The 24,900-nt window shown below is 35.4% G+C and overlaps 1 protein-coding gene across 3 annotated transcripts in view; it reads left to right on the top strand.

Moving 5' to 3' along the window:
* The window catches only part of LOC121429430, an 81,735-nt gene that overhangs the window by 13,191 nt on the left and 43,644 nt on the right, over positions 1 to 24,900 (top strand). For 2 of the 3 annotated variants that reach the window (XM_041626415.1, XM_041626418.1), the window contains exon 2: positions 5,971 to 6,009. The gene's annotated coding sequence lies outside the window, so the exon portion shown is untranslated. Of the gene's footprint in view, positions 1 to 5,970; positions 6,010 to 23,363; positions 23,464 to 24,900 lie in introns of those variants that run through there. The other variant, XM_041626417.1, reaches the window with a different exon arrangement.

Genomic DNA, 24,900 nt, shown 5'->3' with positions numbered 1-24,900 from the left:
CATTTCAAATTTTCGCTTATTTTTAACATAATAGTTATATGAACGAGCCAGTTACATCCAATTGAGAGAATCGATGATGTCACTCACTCACTATTTCTTTTGTTTTTTATTGTTTAAATGATACAATATATCAATTTTTACGAATGACAATTAGGACCTCCATGCCTGAATCACAAAATGTTAAAATAATGGAATTCCACGTGTTCATGCAGGAATGAAACTTCATTTCACATGACAATGACGAGAAAATATACATATTTCATATTTCATAAAATGAAATACAAAAGAAATAGTGAGTGAGTGATGTCATTAGTTCCCTCATTTGCATACCGACCGAGATGTGCATATAACTGTTTTGTGAAATGAAGGGAAACTTTAAAATGTCATAACTTTCTTATTTTACATCCGATTTTGATGAAATTTTCAGCATTATGCTTGTTGGATTTTTCTCTTTTTATTCAAATCAAGATTTTGTTGGGGTGGACTTGTCCTTTAAAAAGATGCAAATTTTAACTTTCCCCAAAGAGTACAACTCTGTACTCAAATTCTAGCTAACTGCTCCTTATCTATCCCTCTCATTCTATCTTCTCTCCACCCCCCCCCCCCCCCACTATCTCACTATCTCTTTTTCTCCCTACATGTATATATCTTGGGTTTCTCTGTATACCTGATTACCCCATGTCGATGAGAAGGGCACATCCAATCTTTGGGGGATAGATTAAAGGTCAATTTTTACTCATCCCCAACCTCGGGCCTTCTATTCAGTGTCTCCATGTAAACAGCCATCCTGTCATTGGATTGACATAGACCAGAAATTGAATAGATATGATAATCAACAGATCAACTATATGAATCAGATATTCAGTACATATATGATTATGTAAATGTACATTAATATTCAATATGAAATGGTGCTATATTATTATTAAAGGTGTGACAACATCTCAAACATATATTGTCATACTGCTGCATGTCTGCCACTGACATACAATCATTTATGTAAATGATCATTTATACCTTTTCATGTAGAAATTTATTACATTTACTTTTGTGATGGTCACACTGTGGATATGTATATTGTCATGACATGCAGAAACAAACAAAGGAATAAATTAATATACTATGATAATAATAATATGGTCCATTTATATAGTGCAGCTACTATAATTGCATACACTCTACTGCACTTGATACTTGTCATATTATTACCCCGGCTGTAGCTGAGCCGCCATATAGACACTAAAGCATTCAAGGAATAAATCCTACCGGGTACCCATTCACCTCACCTGGGTCGAGTGCAGCACATTGCGGGTAATTTTCTTGCTGAAGGAAAACATGCCATGGCTGGGATTTGAATCCACATCCGTCTGAAAGAGTTTGATTGAAAGAGTCGTAACCACTAGACCGCGGTGCCCTGATGGTCAAATGATTGGCTGAAATTTGTCACATGACCAGTCATTTATTTTAGCTAGCAGACCATGGCCAATTTGCAAATAACTGGTACTATTGACTGATTTTGGTATTTTAGATGAGCATGATTTTGTTACATCATATAACGAAGGAAGTAGGAGTCAGATCTAACTGCCACTTCTCTGATTCCCTGATATAAGAAGGATCCACATGTATTACTCTCTTATGACACATATGATACCCATCATTATGCTCTGGTATTTGAATAATTACCCACACTTTTTACCTTTGAAACAGTCCAAAATAATGCCTCGGCTATGCTTCGCATGTGTTGGAAGTGATCTAAAGTTATACATGTACATGTAATGGATCGGGGGGGGGGGGGGGGGGGCACTGGCCAGATGTGCCCCCCCCCCCTTGAGAAGTAAGATTAAAGTTTGTAATGTAAAAATGCCATTAAAACAGAAGTGTGTTCCCCCCCCCCCTTGAAAGTGAAGACCTTTTTTTTTGCTTGTCAAATTTTTCCTCGGAAAAATGTGCCCCCCCTTTTTGAAAATCCTGGATCTGCCCCTGAATTTTTAATTTTTACTTATGCCCTCAGTGTCTGTATTATAGTAAGATAGTCAAAATTATTCATGATTAAGATACAAATACATAATAGAGTTTAAAGAAAAGCCAGTTGACTGTAAATGGGAAAGTGCATATATTGGTTGGACTTTCTTAAAATGATCTGTGGATTACACATTTTGATACAACATTTTTATAGCTATTGTTTCTATAAAAAGTATGATCTCTGTCCTCGAACATAATCCTGATGAATATCTTTGCGTCGTCCTCATAAAGCATTCACCTCTTATGTTAAAAAATAAATGAATATTCCAATAAATTATTAATCCATCACAACCCACTCATGCCTTTACTCTGGATATAATCATGTTTTGTGGGATGAAGTCAATGTTTATGATACCATTACAACCAGAATCGTTGGCATTTGGAGCTCATTATTGCCTTCTAGGGATAATAAACGAGTTTGAGAGCTATAAAAGTCCGAGACGTAATGAAAATGAATGATATTTTGAAATGAATGGCTTCAATAAAATTGCATTTAGTTCATGCCACTCCTTTCATAGATCAATGTTTATTTCCTGTTACACAACCTTTGTATTTCTTATGAAACATGATAGACTTCGTATTTCATCACATTTTCACAAATTTATAATCCTGGTATAGATGGAGATTTTCAAGGAGAAGTATAACTATGCCATGTTACAGAGAATCTTGTATGCCATTCTCTTATCATACAGAATACTATGTGGTTTTACTTTGATAAAGGAAGAAAATTTGTTAACGTTTATTTTCCTGATGTTATTCCATTTTCATTCACTGACTGGGTAGATGAGAAAGTTGAATATTTTTAGGGTTTTGACATCACAAAAGTGATTCTACTTTTGAATATTCAGCACACCCCAAATCAGGTATTCCTCAAAGCTCTATTATTATGTAACCTTTTTCAAAGGCTCACGTATTAATCATCTATTTTCCTTGCGTATTTCTGAATGCTTCAGAGATTTGAATTGAATCTTGATTTCCCATGATTTGTGACCAGTCAATTTTTTTTCTGAATTTAGATTCTAATCTTAAAGACCTCAATCTAAATCTGTTGAAATTGAAAAAAAAAAACCTTTAAGATTTGATAATTAAAGAATACAGAGTTTGATTTGTCACTAGTCTAGATGCTTTTGTATCGAAACTAAATTGCAATGTTCATATGACCTGTTCAGATCCACCACACACAATCTTGGTTAGATGTGAAATGAGCATTTCTGTTAAAAAAAAATTGTCTCAACTCCTAATATGGGGAAAGTAGCAAAGTTGCAATGATTGTATGTGCCCAAAAATTCTTATCTGCATTAATGACTTGTAGATAATCACCTTTTAACTTGTTAGTGTTTTTTTTATTTATTACAACACTTATGTAATCCGTATCAGATCTAGAAATATATGCATACAAGTACATTGGTGATTATATGGTGACAATTCAACTTGATACATGCTGTATGTTAGTAGACTTCTGTTGAAATTATTTCTCTCTGTGAATGCTTGATTAAGTAGTCATGTCTGATACACATCTCTCTCACTCACACCTAGTTTCTTTTGTTTATACATGTACAACATTACCTTTTATTCGTTGTGAACACTCTAAATATTAAGGATTTTTAATAAATCCAGATTGGCTTTGAATTTTGACAAACTGAATATTAGGTGTAAATTTTAACCTTTCACACTTCAAAAGGTAATCTTGAGATTAAAAGCAAATGGTTCAGCTTGTCACCATTCACAGCCAGTTTGTATTTACATGTAAATGTTTGTAATTTAGAGTTTAGCCCAATATACCATGTATGATTATACTCTTTCCACCTTCTTATGATGGTAAATTACCAATTCATGTACCAAATGGTATATGGACTAAATGGCTATTGGACCAACTGGTCATTAGACAAAATGGTGAGTCGACTAATTGGCATTTAGACCATGTGGATAGTGGACGAACTGATGGTAAACCAAATGATAGTAGACAAGTTGGCAATTGGACGAATTGGAAATAAACCCTTTTGATTTTGTTTTAGTCACACTCTGTGTGTCTGAGTGAACAGATAATATACTAGCTTCTTGTACACCTCAAGTAATCTAAACATTCATCACTCAGTAAAGGTATTGTGATTTAAGATCCACACCAAAATCTGTCACACTTTTAGTGCTGATCTTTTGAATATCTCACGTTTCATGTTCCTATATCCTTCACAGTTGTTGGGCTTCTAATGATTTGTGGTAAGGCAGGTACTTATGACCCCATTTAGCGCTAGATGGTCGTTGTTAATCATGTTGGGTTTGACATAGAGAAGCTAAAACCCTTTTGCGTCTAAACCCCCATGCTGCCGACAGCTCAATGTTATTTTTACTAGCTTTTGGTGAGATTCAAGTGCCGTTTACATTAGGCCTGCATTAAAACCAACCAGACAGTTAATTACTCATGTCTTCCTACACGGTAAAGGTCAGTCGGACATAGAGATAGAGTATCCCGCTGCGGAAGTGCACGTATGATGCGGGGCGAGCGAGGGCGCTCATTCAGCCATTGCAGGAGAGAGGGGGCTGTATAAGAGGGTAATTTATAATGTTTGTCTGATGGAATGGAGCGTGTAAACGGTAGACTAAACAAATTTGTACTGGATTTGGTTAAAGATTAAGAGTTTTACTGAAGGGGTAAAGAGTTGGAGATAGAAAGAAAGAGAGAGAGAGTGACATTGGGAGAGAGGAAGGAAAACAAGTGTGTGAGAGAAAGAGAGGGGAGGGGGATACAAATGAAAAAAAGAGGATGTATCGTAAATAACGAAAGAAATACAGGGAGAGGGGAGACAACGGGGAAGGAGATGGGGAAAATATGTAAGAAAAAATGTTGTTTTAATGCTTTTGGTCAATGATTCTCACAGCATAGTAACATAGATTTGATGAGCTTATGACCTTTATACTCAAAATGGATTTGATGGATGCACATAATATTAATAACCTAATTCTTTTGGGGTTTTAACCTCTTTCAAATGATCTTTGATATCTGACTTAATGTTTTTAGTTCACTGTCATATCAAAGTCTGACATACATGTACATACTCGCCAAGCCACATTGGTTTACGCTGTTTAACGTTTTAAGGTTGTATTACAGTGTAATTACAAAGTTCCAAACTGTGTTCATGATAATTCTATTAACGTTAATGCTAATGATAACATGATGATGATGATGATGATGATAGTGGTGGTGGTGGTGATGATAATGGTGGTGATGGTTACGGAGATGATGATAATGATATAGAGAAAATAATTATTAATAAATTGTGATAATTCTCACTATTTTGAAATAATTTTTATATGATTTTTTTTGCAGTAATTATATTTTAGTAATGATTATGATAATACTCATATCATTTACTTTGCTGTTTAGCACCTAAGCATTTACATAAAAAAGGAGGAAGGTATTAACACAATGTTCAAGTACTTTAAATGGACATGCTTGAGTGTTTTCATTGAATGTTTTGCTTTTATTCTCTGAAATTCTTTTGACATTATTATTGTTGCATCACCTTGCTCCTATCTAGGTTATCACCTTCTAAACTGTTTTCCCTTAAACTCTTGAGCTTTCGCAATATTTAATTTCTCCTCGTCTTTGACGATGCCTAGAACGGCAATCGCTTCGGATATAATTCAAGAAGGCAGACATCCTGCATCTCAAACAGGAGATATCTAGAAGCATGCATTCCTCCATAAATCATTCATACTCTAAAGAAGGTCATAATATAAAACAGAAGTTGTCTAAAGACCATTTCCATCTTGACTTGGCGTGATAGTGGAGATGTTCCACCGTAGGATGATTGCAGACTCGGTGGCGCCAGCCTCGAGTGAGTGCCACTAATTACTGCCATGTTGACTGAATTTGCTTTGTTCCGTTGCCATAGAATACTCATGATTTCTCTTCTTATTTTCTCCTTTTATCTTTTTTGTCTTTCTCAGGCCTTGGATCCAGTACTTACGCGTACAGTGTTACCTGAGGTGAGTGAGGTAAAGGGAGCATAAATGGAAGGAGGGGGTTTTTGTAAGCTGGTCGAAAGTGTTCAATAATATAAATCATCTACTTTCCAATTTGACAAAAATGGGTGATTTCAAGTCTGGTGTTGATGTTGAAATTTGGATTGCTTCCCCTAGCTCCAAAACTTAGAGTTTGTAAAACTGATCCAGATCACATTATTGACATCTCGACAACTAGCGAGTGACTTTTCGGGACCATCTTCATTTTATGTTTGGTGTTATACTCGTGTAAAAATTGACCTAACACCAACACCAAAAGGTCAACACTGAACTTGAAATCACCCAATGTGGTGAGAGGTATCAGACCTTAGGGCCCTCTTTTGGTATGTCACTTTAATTCACTAAAGTCCTTCTGACACTTCTCGTCAATTACATACACAAAGATATTAAAAAAAAGTCAGTAACCTGACTTTGAAATTTTGAAATGAGGATTATGTTTCCGATAAATACAGTATGAGATTTTAGATCCCATCTTTCAAACGACACGTGTGAAAAGATAAACTCAACTTCTAAATTCTTCACTGAATCTGAAATTTTGAGGTTACTGAATACATGTATAATAAGGTCGCTTTGAAGTGTGTATGACTCATAAACTCAAGGGAAGAAGTTTTCAACTTGTAGAAGTATTGTAAGTAGCTCTGTATCTTTGAAGAGAAAAAGAACCCCTTGCAGGTGGTTTTCATTTATCTCTAACACTATGAAACAAAATTGTAAAACTGATTCAAAATAAATATATATTTTTCACTGTTTCAATCAATTTTTAATCATCAATTTGAAGATTATTTTTAAAAGCATATGTAATATAATAAAAGTATAGACATATATAAATCCATATGTATTTTTATATACCCTCTGTTATGGAAACCATGTGTACAAGTCTACAGTTTTTAAAATTGCAACTTCTGCTAACATTCTGTTATTGTAAACTATTTTCATGGAATCTGAATATTAGGCTAAAACCAGACATCCTTTACTAACTAAGAGGCTGTTCTCACTACGTTCCTAAAACTAGTTTACTGGAAACTAGTTTAGTGGAAACTAGTTTAACGTGTAGTGAGAACGGTCAAAGCGGTCTTGGAAGCGATCTTCCAAACCAGTTTGGAAAACCACCTCGCGATGTAGTTTTCAAGATCGCTTTGCCTCGTTAAACTGGTTTTAGCGTAAGTGAGGACACAACCTTCTTCGGGAAGCGATCTTCGCACACTTTGAGCGCGCTACTCCACACGACAGGTGTAGAATGCCTATGCTGCAGTTTGGAATTTCGCGCGAAATGTGTCACCCTACTGAGAGCGTTTCCATAGCAACAAGAGCGCTTTACGTGAAGTGAAATTCAAAACCACTTTCGTGTGATCAAGTGAGAACGCTAGCAAAGCGATCTTCCAAAGTGGTTTCCTGAATCGGTTTCCAGTAAGCTAGTTTGAGAAAACGTAATGAGAACGGCCTCTAAAACAAGATTTATTTAAGGTAGATACTGATATCAGACCTGATGACAATGTTACTTGCTATGATACCCATGCCTAGGGCATGGAAGGTTTTCCAATTTATCAAAGTTTAAAGTTTTCAAGCAGTAGATTTCTCTGTCAAATTTCTTTTTTTTTATTGGAGTAAACCTGCTCCTATTTCCCACCTTTTAATTTATATTGTTTATTTTTTATTTCTACCTTTCTATTTACTCATGAGACATTCATATACATTGTGGAGTGTTGTGGCCCAGTGGATTAGTTTTCTGACTCTGAAACAGGGTCGTGGGTTCAAATCCCAGCCATGGCGTAATTTCCTTCAGCAAGAAATTTATCCACAATGGGCTGCACTCAACCTAGGTGAGGTGAATGGGTACCCGGCAGGATTAATTCCTTAAATGCATGAAGCGCTGAAAGGCAGTTCGAGCTAAGCCGGGTAATGATGATAATAAACAATGCACATCAGAATAGATTATTTCTAGATAGATGGCACTATATAAATGCCTATTATTATCATTATTACATGTATCCATTTTTCTATCAGAGGGGTTCAGACTGATACATCTCTACTCCTTTTTAAGCTTCATGTGTCTTTACATGACCCCAATGAAGCTGACTTCGGAGCAGATAGACACATGATTGAGTACTTGTCTCACATTTCACATGAATCGAGAATAGATATACCAACTCTATCAAGAATGTCACTCCATGAAATTAGACTTGTCTTTTGTTTCAGGAGTACTGCCCATCAATTAGCACTCCCTTCCAGTTACTCTTGTCATCTTTTTGTTCAAAAAGTGACAAATCTCGGTCAGCTCTCACAGTTGTGCCTTCTACATCTTCGGAGTAAGACAAGATCATGTGATAAGAGATCCTTTGATCACCTGATACATTTGGCTGATCATGTGACTTGTATTCTTAGTATTTAGTCTTACTCAGGTTCCTAGCTTGGTTTGAAAAAGCAAGGAAGAGCAAGCTTGGTACTTTACGCTTTTTTTACTGCTAGCTGAGGTTACAGAAAGTAAAGTGTTATTGATTGCCCTAATAGAAAGAAAGAAAAAGTGGAAAATATATTCTTGTGAAGAGTGAGAGATTGAAAGGAAAGATGTGAACGTTTAAACAGAGTAAGAAAATACATGGAGACTAGGAGAGAGAGAGAGGGGTGTGATGGGAGGGGGAGAGGGGGATAGAAATAACTAGAAAGAGAATGGGAAATCAAGGGAGAGAGAGGGGAGAGTAAAACAATGGAAATGGGAATGATGTGAGAGAAAGTTAATTGAATTTGATTTAAAAAGTGGATTAGAGAGTAATCTATTATAGTTATGCATGATGGTTAAGGAAAGAGAAGGGGTGCTAAAGTACTTGTAAAGGGGAGAATAAATGAGAAAAAAATGAGAGATATAAGAACAGCACTTTGGTAAAATGAAAAATCATTTTTCAAGAAAGGAGAGGGCGAATGAGAAAGAGGGAAGAAAAGGGTAGTAATAGGCCTACTTGTCTATTTTCATACAGGAATAAGGAAAGTAAGAGAGAAAAGGGGTTGCCAAAGCGATCATCCTGTGGTTCTTTACCATCTGATGTAGATTTCATCCACAGACATGGTGGTTGATTTCACACTAGGAAGATATTTCATGAAGTTTGTATTCTGGAGACACACAGACATCGTGTACAGCAAGCATGTTTACACAGGTTGTTACTCAATATGGTTTGGAGTTGTCTAGTGGTCCCTATCAGTTTATTAGAAATAAGGCAATTTACATTTGATTAGTAATTTGTATTTGATTTTTGTCACACTTTTGTGAAAGGAATACAGATATTGAAAGTCATATAATGCAATATATACTATCATTCATTGCAACATTATTTTGAGTTGTCAAATATCTTACTCAGAATTTATCAATTCATAACCCTCTTTTTAAAGTATGTACCCCTCTTTTCCTTTTTTTTTTGTCTTGTTTCTTTCTTCGCTTTATTCCCTTTCTTTGCAGTTCATTTTACGTCATTTTAAAAGCTGTTTGATTGAGATTCTCTACTTTTCCCATCACCACTTTTCCCCTCTTTTTTGCTTCTTTTTTTTGGTTCTGTATTTCTGTTAACACTGGTTCTTTTTAGCTTCAACCTGTTATTTATAATTACATGATAATTACATAATATTTTTGAGGTGTGAACAAGCTGCCTCAAATGAATTAAGTTTGTCACATAACCATGTATGGTGTTCATCTGCTTTTTCGCTTGTTGCAAACGCTGTTTTAGCAGACTTGTCCCCTTCAATTAATGCAGTGACGATCATTGGGAATGTGATTACTTTATCAAACGAATCTCTGAGCTCTTCGCCGGCTGAGCCAGGAAACTGCCTGTGGGTTTTTGCCATTTACCATTCCTCGTTGTTACTCAGTGCGTAGTGCATTGGCATTTCTGTAGATTACCGAAGAGATTTCTATTTATTTTCAAGTTTCTTAGAAAGCAACATCACAAATAGAAACTGATCTGATCCCTTACAATTCTTCAGAAAAAAAGAGATTAAACAAATTATTCAAAACCTAATTTTATAAGAGTCATTTGGGGAAAGCTTTTGGGTTTAGCAGAGGAAATGTTAAGTGTAAGCTGTTCTAATTTCTATTTTAATGATATATAGTTTTTATGACAGGTCATTTCTCTTTTGGCTTAGGGGATATAAGAAATTGATCGAGTATATTTTGAGGAGAATATTTTTCCTATGCAAATCTTTGAAACACATACCTCAGTATTATGCTTAGGTCTAAATTTCATGCAGTAGGAAAGTTGATTGCATCTTTAATCATCATCTTTACACAATTTGTGTATTTAGGGCACCCTTAGATATTGACTTTGTGATGTTTTATATTGATTTGTAATTTAAAACTTCATATTTCTAAACCATGAGATGCGATATACATTTTCATAAAAATGGATGAATATGTATTTTTTCATTCCTTTAAAATCTCCCCTGGCTTTTTCAAATAATAATAAATGCAATTTATTAGACGCCATATCCCTCTTGTTAGAGGCGCCCAAGGCGCAAAAGTGAAGGGGGAGCAAACAAAATAACAAAGGGACAGAGAAATAATGAACATGATTAACCAAAAATTAAAGATTTCAGATATTGATACACCTGTAAAATTTCAGATTAACTTGGAGTGCAATTTATCTGAACATTATCAAAAGGTTTTCATTATTCTATTCAACCCCTCAAATTTAAATCTTTCTCTCTTTCCTATTCTCAATTACATCCAAATACATTCACATTCTAATGCTCCCTTAAAGGAGAGGAATGGAGAACGATTTAAGAGGAAAGAATGCCCAAAAGCCGTTTGGAGTGGTTGTGATGACGTGCATGTGCATAGAAAGAAATCAATTTGTGTCCTCAATTTTCAGGGGTAAATACGACGAGGGCGAGGAATTGAAACAAAAAGTGAGAAGGAGAGTTATTCGGAGCATGAATTGCCGTTAACTGACATCTGTTATGTACGATTCAGGAATGTCTCGAGAGCACTTCCCACAATGCATCGGGGGTTTGGCTTCTTAGGTAACCACCCTGAATTTAACGTTTAATTCTTATTTACTTCATATATGATAACAACATTTTTAAATTCTTGATTTATGATTTATTTTGAAGGTGTAATTGCAATGTTTCATGCTACTCAGTAACCATTTTAGATCTTTTAATGCAATTTGAATTGTTTATACTCCATTTTTTCTGTATTTCAATTCGGATGATTCACAATACTGTGCCTATCTATCAGCCGCAGCGAACAGGCCGATATCTAACTTCGGGGTCGACATCACGCACAGGCACAGACAGCCCACGGTGCTCGTGTACTATAATATGAGAAGCTTCAAAAATGAAAACCATATGGCAAAAGCGGAGGAAGAGTTCACTAAAAACGGTCTAAATTTCACAAACAAATATGTGGCAAATTTCCCTCCCACCTCCTGGACCCTGGGTAAAAAAAAGCATGATTTTATGCAAGCCGGCCAAGCCACGTCGGCAAGCGCAGCTTACAGGTCAAGTCCACCACAGAAAAATGTTGATTTGAATCGATAGAGAAAAATCAGACAAGCACAATGCTGCAAGTTTCATCAAAATCGGATGTAAAACAAGAAAGTTATGACATTTCAAAGTTTCGCTTATTTTTCACAAAATAGTTATATGAACGAGTCAGTTACATCCATATGAGAGAGTCGATGATGTCCCTCACTCACTATTTCTTTTGTTTTTTATTGTTTGAATGATACAATATTTCAATTTTTTACGAATTTGACAATTAGGACCTCCTTGCCTGAACCACAAAATGCTAAAATAATGGAAATATGGAATTCCACGTGTTCAGGGAGGAACGAAACTTCATTTCACATGACAATGACGAGAAAATCAAAATATTTCATATAATAAAATACAAAAGAAATAGTGAGTTATGTCACCAGTTCCCTCATTTGCATACCGACCGAGATGTGCCTATAACTGTTTTGTGAAATGGAGCGAAACTTTAAAATGTCATAACTTTCTTATTTTACATCCGATTTTGATGAAATTTTCAGCGTTATGCTTGTTGGATTTTTCTCTTTTTATTCAAATCTAGTTTTTGTTGGGGTGGACTTGTCCTTTAATAATGCATGCACTATACTAGCGCGCACTCGAGATGTTGACTTTTTCCCATGAGTTATTGTGAAATTCGGGCCTGTCTCTTGCTACCTATAGGTGGCCCACCGTTATGTGAATCTATCGAATTATACATTTATATGCAATGTTTTTCCCTGAAATTGTATGGTAGGGTTTATTACGCTTGTGAAAGTAATGTAGAAAAAAACAGAATTTATTTTGAAGAAAAAGTCCAATCCAACTTTTATGAATTCTACCTTAATCTCATTCCTTTAAAAATTGAAATTTAATAGAGTTGTCTACTATCTGTTTAAAGTATTATCCTGTTATAGTTAGACAACTTTTAATCAATATTTTGTGTTTTGAAAATGAATCATTTAATATGAATCCAAATTCAAACTACAACACAACTGTCCACTCAACTATATTGTCAGTTTTAAGTTCTTCCCAATTTTTGATGGGAATTGAACAATTTTCCTGGAATAGTCCAGGAAAGAAGGTGTTGTCACTCTTTAAAAGTCAAATTGAGTTTGAATCACCATGCACATGGTCGTTGAGTAGGGGTAATTTGTTCTCTTCAATTAAGTCTTGTGCCCTTTTCCAAAATGCCTTTCTCCTGATGGGTTGTAAAGGGTGGAATCATGTTAGAGTTCCCGGGCTGTAAGCTGAAACCGAATGCAATACGCAGAAGGGTAGGGTTGAAGTAGCTGACAGACCATACCGCTGAAAGCTCGTCAGGCATGCTTGAACGGGTGTGCAAAAGACTTTGTCTGTTTGGTTGAGCGTAGAATGAAGAATTAGATGGGAATCGATGTGTGCTTTGAAGTTTAGTCTGTTCTAGTGAATATTCTGCACTACAGAACATTCAACTACACTTTTGCAAAAAGTAAACCTTTCCTTAAAATACCCACAACTGCATCCAGCTCAAATTTGTTTCCACGAATTGAGTAAATAAATCAAACATAAACACAGTCAATCCATAAAATTGTATAAACAGATGCAAAATTTTACACAGAACAAATTAAAAATGTGGATGGATTGACAAAGACCTCTATATTGATCTATCAAGGTCAATCCCTAATGACAGAATACATGGAAATACTATAATTACATAAGCTTACTTGACATTTAATAACCCAGACAAAGCACAATAACAAATAGGACAAAGTTAAATGTATTAAATTTGTCTAAAGCCTGAATGCTAATTGTCTTAGGGCATACACATTCATATAATCTACACTGTAAAAACTGTGGTGTTAAAACTGACACCAGTTGGTGTTAATAGAGGACCACACCCTGAGGCGTTAAAGTTACACCCTAGAGATTGAACATAACACCAAGAGTGTAAAACTAACACCACCTATTTAACACCGGTGTAAAATAACTGGTGTGGTCTTCTATGTACACCGGTTAACTCCACAGTTTTTGCTGTGTAGTAACAGAGTGGAATAGTAATAAGCGCATTTAGGTTGATTTGACAATAGTCAAAGACATGCTTTTAGATATCCAATGTTGTAACGTAGAAATCTGACCTTATTTTCATTCATCTCAAAGCTAATGCCTCAAAGAAACAGAATATTCAGCAGTAATAGTATACTATTTCCCCTTCGCACCAGGGGAATAGTACATGAGCGAGTAGTGCGGTTGCAGAGTGGGATTTCAGAGCTAAATATTGACCAAACCCTCAAGCATAAGAGTTGAGGGAGGATATATATTCGCTAATGGGCAAGTAGTCACTGGTGACCTGTCATCAACTAAAATGGACACTGCCTTGAGGGTCACAAATCTGAAAGATGGAGGAGGGGGGGGTGATGTTGATGCATAGCGAGGTCAGTTTGCTTGGCCTGGTTCCGAGCGCCATCCTATTTTTATTTCTCTATTTGGTTTACCGGGATGGCGTTAGATTATTCGGAATAATTTTCCACAAGTGTATTTTCATATGAATGAATACGTTTCTCGTGATGTGGAAATCATTGAACTAGATGTGTGATTGCAAGATCTTTTTTTTCCTACTTGCATTTTTGTTCTTTTCCATTTTACCGTGCTCCCATTCCTCTACATTTTGTGTATACTTTTTAATGGGATTTTATCTGAGCAAGCTTTTTGAGAGACACATATCAGTAATCATTTCGGTAAAGATTTTTATTCAACAATATAATCTTTGTCATGTATGGATGAAAAGTAGATTTTTACAACAATAGTGTTTTCTTCAGAATTGTTTCAATTTCTTGAAATAAACTTATCCAAGTTTAGATGCAAAATAACAGTAAATGGAAATGAAACCAATTCCGAAAAATATGTCTTACAGTGTATATACAGGGGGAGTTTTAAGGAAAGAACAGAGTAAAATCTAAAAGTGAAAATGAATAGAAATACATAACTGTTTTTCCACTGCTAAGGTTTTGAAATTCGTTACTAGTATTTTGGGCAGCCATTTTCAATTTGGATTGTTATTGGCTTGCAAAGCACTGACAGTTCCTTTAAACCAAATTGAATCTTAATGTGCATCCCAATTTGTGTGATGTTGTGTAACATGGCCGAAAGCAAGATCAATTGACTGTTATGAAACATCTCTTCAATTGCTGTAATGAAAAAAACCCAAGTCATACACCACTTTACCCAAGAAACCAGACGGGCCAAATGGGGGATAAAATACACCATTTGCTTAAGTGCTTTTATATTGGGAAACCCCCGTCATGTGATGCATTGGAGAGATCTCCTTTATTGCGGTCGAAAGAACTCCAAGCACGATCTGAGATTTGTGGAAATAAAGAAACGACTTTAACGGAGAGGACGGAATTGAATTGCAATATTGAAAACGTTATTTGCTGCTGCATCTGCTGTTTGTTTCTTGCCTGAGAAGGTTTTTGTTTCGCATTGTAATTTCAAATTCTGATCAGTATCGTACCAGTTTCCTTGAACTTGCGGATTTTCCTTTTGTTTTATACTAAGACCCATTACAATCACTTCAAGGACATTTATTCAGAGATTTTCTTTATTTTTTATTCATTAAAACTTCAAAAAAGAATTTCTTATAATTATAGAGGTAAATTAAAAAAACAATTCGAAAAAAAATTATCTTATGAAATGAAGACAGAAAAGGATTATCAATCTTGTTCACGTTTATGAATGTACATGGATTTATATAATCTTGGTAGAACTCAAAGTTACATATATTTAACTATTTTGACGGGAATTATAATACTGGCTTGTGCACAGCAGGATTTTGAAAGAATTTTAAAAGAATAAAAACATAAGCAGAGTAATTGATGTTTGAAAAATAAAGACCGTTGAACTTGTGAGTATATGACTCATATCATTTTGAAAAGTTGTAAAAGACTTTAATTTGCCTTAAGTGTGGATGGTAATTGCATAAAGGGTCATATAGATCTGACAGACTTAATGTTCTCTAAGATGTCTTATTCTTTGTTATTATTTGGAGAAAAATTGCCTTTAAAATATACTGGAGCTGATGAAAAAATTCCTTGTTTTCCCTATTCAATGATCATTTTCTAATTATTTATAAAAATATGATTGAGTAAAACTATGGGTAATTTTACATCATTTTGTATGAAACGTACTACCTGACTACATGTACCTGACATGCATTTGACTTTTTCTGTCATTTTCTACAAATATTTCTATGTATTCCGAGCCATTTAAACCAAGCAAACATTGTTTTCAATTTTCACCGACTTGTTTACGACGGACAAAGTAATCCCTCTGGAGTGTGCATACTGTACTCTTCGGCTGAAAAACATTCCCATAATGCACGACCATCAATCAACATGTATAGGATACATTTGTGTATGTATGCATTGAATACGCAGACCATGTTTTGCCCGTGGTCACATGAAATTATGTAGGGAAAGAGAGAGGGTAAAAATGGTGAAATTTGATTTTCATAAAGCCGAGCCACTGTCCCTGATAAATTTCAATTTGCATTGTAGGGCAAATCAATTTGTTCTGATAGCCGTGGAAGAGGACTGACATTTAGGAAGTTTTTCTGGTCGAAATCAAGGTGAAGTTTGGCAGATCATTACCGACATCTCAATCTGTGCATGGTGATGCAATGGATGGTTAATGGAACGTGATGCGGATGGTTTGGGAGAGAGAGAAGAAGAGGGAGATAAAGCAGTTGGTAGTTGGATAATGATGTAAAAAAGAGATGAAGATCATCTATGCATGGGTTTGTATTTATGGAGAGAGAGAGAGGGGGGTGGATGGGGAGATAAGCATGGTAGATGGAACATGATTGGGATAATTTAGTAGACCCAATGATGATTGTCTGCTGTGCAAACCCTTCACTCAAAGTAAAGGGTCTGAATTGCAGCCTACACATGCCTTGTGTACTGAAGGCCCCCGAATTGAAACAGCAAGTTTTGTATGCGCTAGTCTTTGCGTGGAGACACACTTGTTGATCAAAGTTTCAATCAGGGTCTGTGCCTGCAGACTCTATTGCGGATGAGGGAAGTTGGGTGTGTATATGTGTGCAATGAGTGACACAACATTTGCTCCTTTGACAATCGCTCAGTGTTTAAAGGAGAATGAAACCTTTGGAACAAGTAGGCTTGTGTCGAAACAGAAAAATAAAAGAATAAGAACAAAGAAAGTTTGAGAAAAATCAGACAAATAATGAGAAAGTTATGAGCATTTGAATGTTGCAATCACTAATGCTATGGAGATCCTCCCATTGGCAATGCGACAAGGATGTGTGATGTCACATGTGAACAACTTTCCCTTTGATGGACTATAAAATACCCTCAAAATGTCTCTTTTTGCTTTTTCTTATTGTGATACAAACTCTTTATCCATGATGTATGCCCTCATCTAGAAAGAACACATGATCTACTGATAGATGTGATAAAAGAGGCAATTTAAGTGAAATATAAACTAAAGTAATGGGGAGAGTTGTTCATAAGTGACATCACACATCTTTGTCGCATTGCCAATTTGAGGATCTCCATAGCATTCATTAGTGATCGCAATATTCAATTGCTCATAACTTTCTCATTATTTGTCCGATTTTTCTCAGACTTTCTTTGATCCGTTTCTTTGATTTTCTGTTTTCACACAAGCTATCTTGTTCCAAAGGTTTCATTCTCCTTTAATTTTGTCTAAGGTGTAGGGTTAGGATTAGGGTAGGGTATAGTGTTAAACCAAGGGTTGATATTGGTCATTCCATTAGTGGGTGCCATATAAATAGAGTGGAGCAATTTGTTGCCGGAGTAAATGCCATGGAACTGTGCAATGTGTAAATAAACAAGATAGAAAGAGACAGGGAGAAGACAGAAATAATCAAGATACAGGAAGAAAAAGAATGAAGGCCCACTGATTTTTTTTTTTCCATTCCAAAAGTTGGCTAAGATATGAACTTACCACCTGTTGGTTAAACATACCCCCATTTCATTTTGCATGCAACTTCATTTAGATTGTTTTGATGATGATGATGCTCAGCATTTGTATAGCACCATATATCTGTCAAAGACATTCAAAGGCACATTGGAGGAGCCAGCCAATCTGGTTCGCCTACAAGGGCGCACACACAGAACTGTGACCCGCAGGTCTCTCCTTCCAACATTACGTTACATTACATTCCAATTTTACATTATTTTAACCAACTTGTACATGTAGAGTGGTTTGAAAATAACTGAGAGCGTATTGTAATATGAGACAGAAAATGATGAAAGAAAAAGGGGTGAGAATGCATTATGCAACACAGAAAGACATGGTTAAAAGGAAAAATAAAGTAAAAACAGGAAGGATTTCAATCAATGGTTTCTAGAAAACTCAAGGAGTGCATTTATTTGAGGGGACTGATCACGTTTTCATCAATACATTTGGTGTCATATTTGAGAAAGCGATGATCCCGACATGTGTTTTCCAGGAGCCTGTGTCTTTGAACTGTGCATGGAACAAGAATAAAATATTTTATCAGATTTCATATCATTTTGTAGACAATCTTTAACATTTCCTTCAACCACCAATTCTTTTTTTTTTTGCTATTCATTTTTCCCTGGAACCCCAAAATATACTTCAATGCTTTTCATTTATTTATTGATTATTCAAGTCCGTTAAAATACATTAAGCATATAAAAACATGAAATAGGAAGCTTTAAAAAAACAAAGCAATGGTTCTGTCGAGGCAGTTCCAAACGAAGAGCATAGATATCTATATTGACTTCAATTTTCTTCTCTTATTACTGTTGAACTCTGCATTTAAGGATGTTTTGAAAGATAGTCTGTTATAACTTATATGCTTGGATTACCCACACGTGAACAGGTTTAATGTATTGCATTTTCATGAATATCAATTTTTTTTTGTATAAGAAACAGAGGTAGGTGTTCAGTGTTCATTTCTGATTGAACTTTATATTGTTGGTTTTGTGTTAAAAGCTTGGTCTTTATTGTCAAATCTGTAAAAATTGCAATATTGTATAATTCAAACAATAAAAAACAAAAGAAATAGTGTGTGAGGGACATCATCAACTCGTTCATTTGCATATCACTTGGTTGTGCATAATAGTTGTTATGTGAAAAATAAACCAAACTTTAAAATGTTGAAACTTTGTTATTTTACATCGGATTTTGATGAAATTTCCTCTATTGATCCAAATCAACATTTTTCTGGGATGGACTTGACCTTTAAATCTTGATTTTTATCAAACTTTCCATTGATATGTTTCTTTCATTTTCCACCCTTAATATACACTGTAGTTTAGCCTATTTTAACCTCAGGGTGAACTTTCCCTTTAACATTGATGTACAGATATTCTAAGTATATTAAATGTCATTGGGTGTCCTACCAATTTGCTCAGTACAATGTATGCATTACTTGCCATTTAACTCCACTGTGGGTCCGATTCCTGAATATGCAAGGAGATAAATGCAAGAAGGCAAACCCAATATGGTCATCTTCTGTGTACATCTTGTATGACATATGTCAAGTGCTGTGTTATGATTGCAACCTCATCGCCCATGAGAAGATTGATTCAGGCTCTGTTGGTTAGACAGTTTCTGCTCTTTATTATTATTATCATTGTTGTTGTTGTTTTTATTGTTATTATTATCATTATTATTATTATCATCATCATCATCATTATTATCATATAACGATTATTATTATGATTATTATCATTGTCATCATCATCTTTATCTTCATCATGATCATTATTCATTCAATAAAAGTGCTAGAAAAAAGTCTGCATTGACTGTCAATTTTATAATAAATCAGAATTATCATGCTGAAGAATTATTCTACTCTGATTTTAGGAGGAGAGGTCAAGCAGGGACGCATATTTTTTTTTGTTAAGACTTCTGTGTTGTTATGTTACGATCTTGACCATATTGGAAATTTGTTAAATTACATCATGTAAACACATCAGGAATTGATGCTGCCATTAGACTTCCCCACAAACTTCCTTGTCGAGAGAAACAATGATTGTAAAAATGTACCTTTTCATGAGTATACATTTTACTGAAACTCTGAACTACTCTAACTGTATTTTGGACCATAACCAACAAACACTAAGTTGGATCTGAAAATAGACATCATGTATAAACACACCCTGATACATAATGCTGTCGTCAGTGAGACAAACTCTTGTCTACACTAAACTCCATCTCAATTCATCAGTAGTTAACACTATTTGCTCATCTGAACCAACATAAGCCATTGACCGCGCGATTGAAATAGAATAACGATACCCCGTAATGATCAATAACGAGGCAGTATATATGTCGTCAACTCAGAGGGGTGACCGGAATCTCTTTCAAGTGATATGATGAAGCTTGATAGTCTTTCGTCATATAATACAAACACTTAATGATATTGATTTTGATATGGTAAGGTTGTATGATAGAGTAATTAGGTAATTGATCAGGGGTATTCATTGATTGTGGGGTATCTGAATGGACTCCTAAATCGTATTTGTTTTCTTTATGCATTTTGCGTGTCATTTACACACTCAGATCAGTTAGAAGTGATGTGTAATAAGTATACATCATTATAGATAATCAGTTTCTTTGATTATAAATATTTTGCTAGCCAAGATTTTTATTTCATCACATTTTTATGGCCAGATGAGCTTATTTGTGTGTAAACTCCATTTTGGGGGGAAAATGTGCATCTCTGCGAAGTTATGAATAAAACTGAACTGTGTCATGAATTTTCTCAAGAACTGCAAGAAATCACTTTTGTGAAATGTCACATTTCAGACAAAAGTAGAAAAATCCTCCCTTTTCCCCGTAAGTTCGCCATAGAAAATGCCCTATTTGTGTACGAAATAATTTTGAGAGGCATTTTTAGAATCTGTTGGCAGTGACAGAAGGGCACTACTTGAACAAGCGCAACAAAATCTTAATTATAGACACCAGCTCGTGGTAAGCCCTTTATGAATTGATAAAGTATAGTCTATCTCTTCAATCTTGGTGAAATATGAATGAAATGCTTCCCTAGGAATGAATAGTTTATTCCTTGAGTGTGGATGGGCTAGAACTGATCCAGACAAGCCTACAGCTGTCTTGTACCCTATTCACACCAGTTAGAATAACCCATTTTTGAACATGTTTTAAGACAATACACCGCATAGTGAGGACTAGAACTTGCATTGAATTGCTTTGAGAAATGTGCATTTAACCAACAATTTTGATTGCCTTGTGATGAGGTGTTTTTGAATTTTATGCACCAATGGTTTCATTTTTTTAACATTATTTCTCTTGGTTTTTGAACATTACTTTTCTCCAAGTTGACCAGGGAAGAGCAGGTGGAATAGCTTGTGGGGGGGTGGAGCCCCCAGCCGCCCCCCCCCCCCTGATTCCTCTACTGGAGGTAGATAGAGTTTGATGTGTACATGTATAGTCAAATGTTGAGGTGAATACAATTTCGTAAAGGGTCTAAAGAAGAACAGCAATGCATGGCAACTGTGAATTAGAATACGCTTAGAACCAAAATGTGAAAAGTATATAAGATCATCTCCGTGGTGATATAGCTGCCACAGGCTGTCTAGTTTATTAGATACGTCTGTGGTGTTTGAAGGAACCGGCTTTGCCTTAATCGTCTTAGGGAAGATGGGCAAGGATTTGAATATAATTGCAATCAACAGACTCTAGTTCACTAATACTTATTCTCGTCAGTGAAAGTGTAATCATTGTTCAGAATTCAGAGACCATGATGACTTTTTGGTTAAAACTAAGTTGCATGCAATATGAAAATAGGATATCATTTTACTGAAAGTTGGTTGGATCATATTTTAACCAACTTTTGCGGTGGTTAAATTTCTTGTAATGAAAGTATTTATTAATCTGGATCAAAGCTTTTCTCAATACTGAATGGGTATATTTAATAGTTGAAATTTGAATCCCAGCCACTAGACTATCAACACATATCTTATACAGGGTCTGATGTACTATCTTAGCAGTTAAACACCAAGGCTTACATGCAAACATATTTCAGGCAAGAGCATGGACTAACAATGTTGTAAGTCCATGGTAAGAGCAATCACTGTCTTGCGAAGGGTCTCTAGACCAAGACTAAATCATCGCTGCTGTTCATCTATGGATTCATATATATTTGGTTTCAATGATGAAGAGAAGGCCTGAAGGCATCTAATGTAGCAGTATTGTCTGGGATGTAGGTGGTGTCTGACCCATCACGGGGGAACGAAGAAATTCATATTCGGTTGCACGATGAATCATGATGAAATATTAACAGAAATACCGACAAGCATAAGGATGGCCATTGTGTCTGAATTCGAATCGATGAAGAACTGGAAAGCCTCCTCAGTTAAAAATATCTCAATATTATTTATGGAAATGATGAATTTAATGTATTGCCAGGGAACTAGAGTGTCTCATGAAAAGTTTTATCGGTGACTTTCACTGACTTTTGTTACCTAAAGCTATACTGCAAATCATTGCATCTGATAAGCTGAGAGTTAATTTTTCTGTTAAAATTGCTGACAAAACTCTTCGAAGATACTCCCCGGTTTCTTGTTATTTTGTGAAAGCTTTAATAAATGATTAATAATGTTTTTACTCTAAGCATTTGCCTTGCCGTTTAGACCTGTGTGAGACGATCATCTTGATATTCATGATACTGCATTATATGAAGAAGAGATGTTTCCAGAATCTCCCATTGTTAATGTTCAGATTTTTTTCACAAATATGTGCGTCAAGACAGAAGACTAAAATGGTGTGATTTGAAGAAACAATGTGGTTTGTCAGTAGTATAAAAGTGGTCAGTCAGTGGCCAAAGCTGTGGGAATTATAATCTATTTTTCTCAATGTATTTACTAATAAAAATTCATTTTAAATTCATGATTCAAGTAATGAGAAAGAGAGATAAGCGGAGATGGAGGGAGGAGGTATGAAAGGGTAGACCTGCTGAAAGGTACATGTAGATCATGGTGGGTCAAATAATCTCCCTGTATAACCAGTAAAAATAAATCATACCTCTCATTTCACCATCGTGTGTTTATTATTGTTGACCGGTTCAACCAGATGTGGGTTGGTGTTTTTGATGCAACAGATGTACTTCCCTTCCACTGCTTGTTGTTCTACAATGGGAAGATGATGTGATGTATTGTCACTGATTGCAATTGGATCTGTCATTTCTATCACCATCCTGGGGTACCTCCCCTTGACCTCATTTGACCTCAGACCTTCCTCTAGGCTAATATTTCAGACCTACATGTAAGTACTTTTGTCACGTGCTGATGATGCCCTCTATGAATGCGTATGTGTAGCACATCCTTGTAGGCTGCAGTTATTTAGCCCTACTGGCCTACAAGTGACATTCAAGAGGGTCTATTCCATATAAATATAACTTTTATATATAAAATCCGAATATGTTCCTCTATTTAATCAGGAAGGTGTCTCTCTCTTACAAGTACAATCTTCAATATCTGGCATCAGTCTTGAAGACTTGAAAAAGAGAAGACTCTTCTCTTTTTCAATCATATTCCAGGTAGAATAAAAAAAAAATCATACCCTTCGTTTCTCACCTTTCATTCTTTTTAACAATATAGACAGAAAAACATCAAAAGAAAAGTGGGACATGAGCAACAAATAATTGAATCACTGAATGGGCGCAATTCTATCCATTTACATGTATATTTGGTAATTAATGCAGGAGCAATGCAATGTGTTTGTTTTGCAAGACTAGTCAGAGGTTGCAGTACAAATGCTTCCCAGCAAGATTTCTCAGTGGAAAGTATATCAAGATCAGTTGTTGAATCGCATTTGTGGGTGGATGAGAAGAAACACTCGTTCTAGATATAACTTCGGGGCAAACTGGGGTGTCATCTTCGTTCTCTTTAGTTTTGACTCCATTTTCAAACAGTAAGTTAATTTTCCATTAATATTTCATATGCAAGCTCAATTTTGTTTCTGAACTACATGTATATTGTTAATGCATGGATGGATTGCGGGAGAGTCTTTTAGAAATTGTTTTGGCTTTAGCTTTGCATGTATAGGTTTTATCGATCAGTAAACATATAGGCCTATTGTAAACTATTCTGTTCATATTAGATATTCTTTCTGAAGTATAGAAAAGTTGAACGTGAAAGTGAGCTTGAGAAATATGAAAGTGTATAATATGTAGAGTTCTTTTTTAAATCATATCAAAATTTAGTTTTGATTCAAAGCTCAGCTAGTAGATTTGGTTACTATTGGAGGCCTACATATAAGATTGATAAATTCTTCATTTGATCCTCTTTTCTGCCTTGTAATGTCTCACATTAATTTATCTATCTCTGCAACTGTTGTTGATTATTAAATGAATAAGTATTGACTTGACGATGGAATAAAAATGCAAATTCATCCTGGACCTAGTATTATTATAAATTGCACAAGGCCTACTTGTTGTACGGGAGCAGATGGGAGACTGAACGTAAAACATTCGTACCGTTGCACACAAGACGTACCATCCAAAATTTAGTTGCACGGCTTTAGGAGGTGACATCACAATATGATTCGGTTCATTGCGCTCAGTAAAAAATGGAGGTGAAATACGCTTATAGCTTGCTGACTACATGTGCAATGCTGCCCGATGTCATGTACGCTTGTGGGATTTTGCTTTTCGCTTTCAATATATTTGCTCCCTTTTCATAGATTACTGCAGGGAAAAACTCTCTTTTTTTTCCATATTTTCGCTAAACTCCGAGGCATTGTACAACGCAAATAGCAAATATTCTTATTCGTGCAATGGTGCAAGATTCCGCATTCGGTGAAAGAAAGAAACACTAAAGCCTCGTTGAATAGAGCATCTTTCTTTCACCTCATGCGAACTCTTGCACCATCGTACTTCATGCCTATTCACTATTTGTATATTAAAAAACAGGACATTGACTACTTTGTACATATTTCCGTTGATAATTCTGCTACTTGCGTTTAATGTGCTATGTCTACCATTGTTATCTTGATGCTGATGACAATAGCTTTTGCTCTGGCAACTTTTAACCAGTAGTACATCCTTTTTCTATCTGCTATTATTACATTTGCTATATACCTACATGTATAGCCTTTATTGCTACCACAAGTACAATTACTTATGTATGCATCTTGCTTTTTTTAATATGAAAATGATAGGGTCTATTTCCCCTTTTTGTACATGAATACATTAAAGATACAGAACTTCATTTTAGAATAAAGCTTTTACACTGATAAGGACCCTATAGTGAAGTGTAATTAAGTGCTGATCGGTTGTTTTCACCATTCGGTGACATATGCATTGATTTGTATGCAGTGGGATGAGACACCTGATCTGGCCTCAAATAG

Source organism: Lytechinus variegatus, chromosome 16, assembly GCF_018143015.1.
Source record: "Lytechinus variegatus isolate NC3 chromosome 16, Lvar_3.0, whole genome shotgun sequence".
NCBI lineage: Eukaryota > Metazoa > Echinodermata > Echinoidea > Temnopleuroida > Toxopneustidae > Lytechinus > Lytechinus variegatus.
This window is presented reverse-complemented; position numbering and strand designations above follow the sequence as displayed.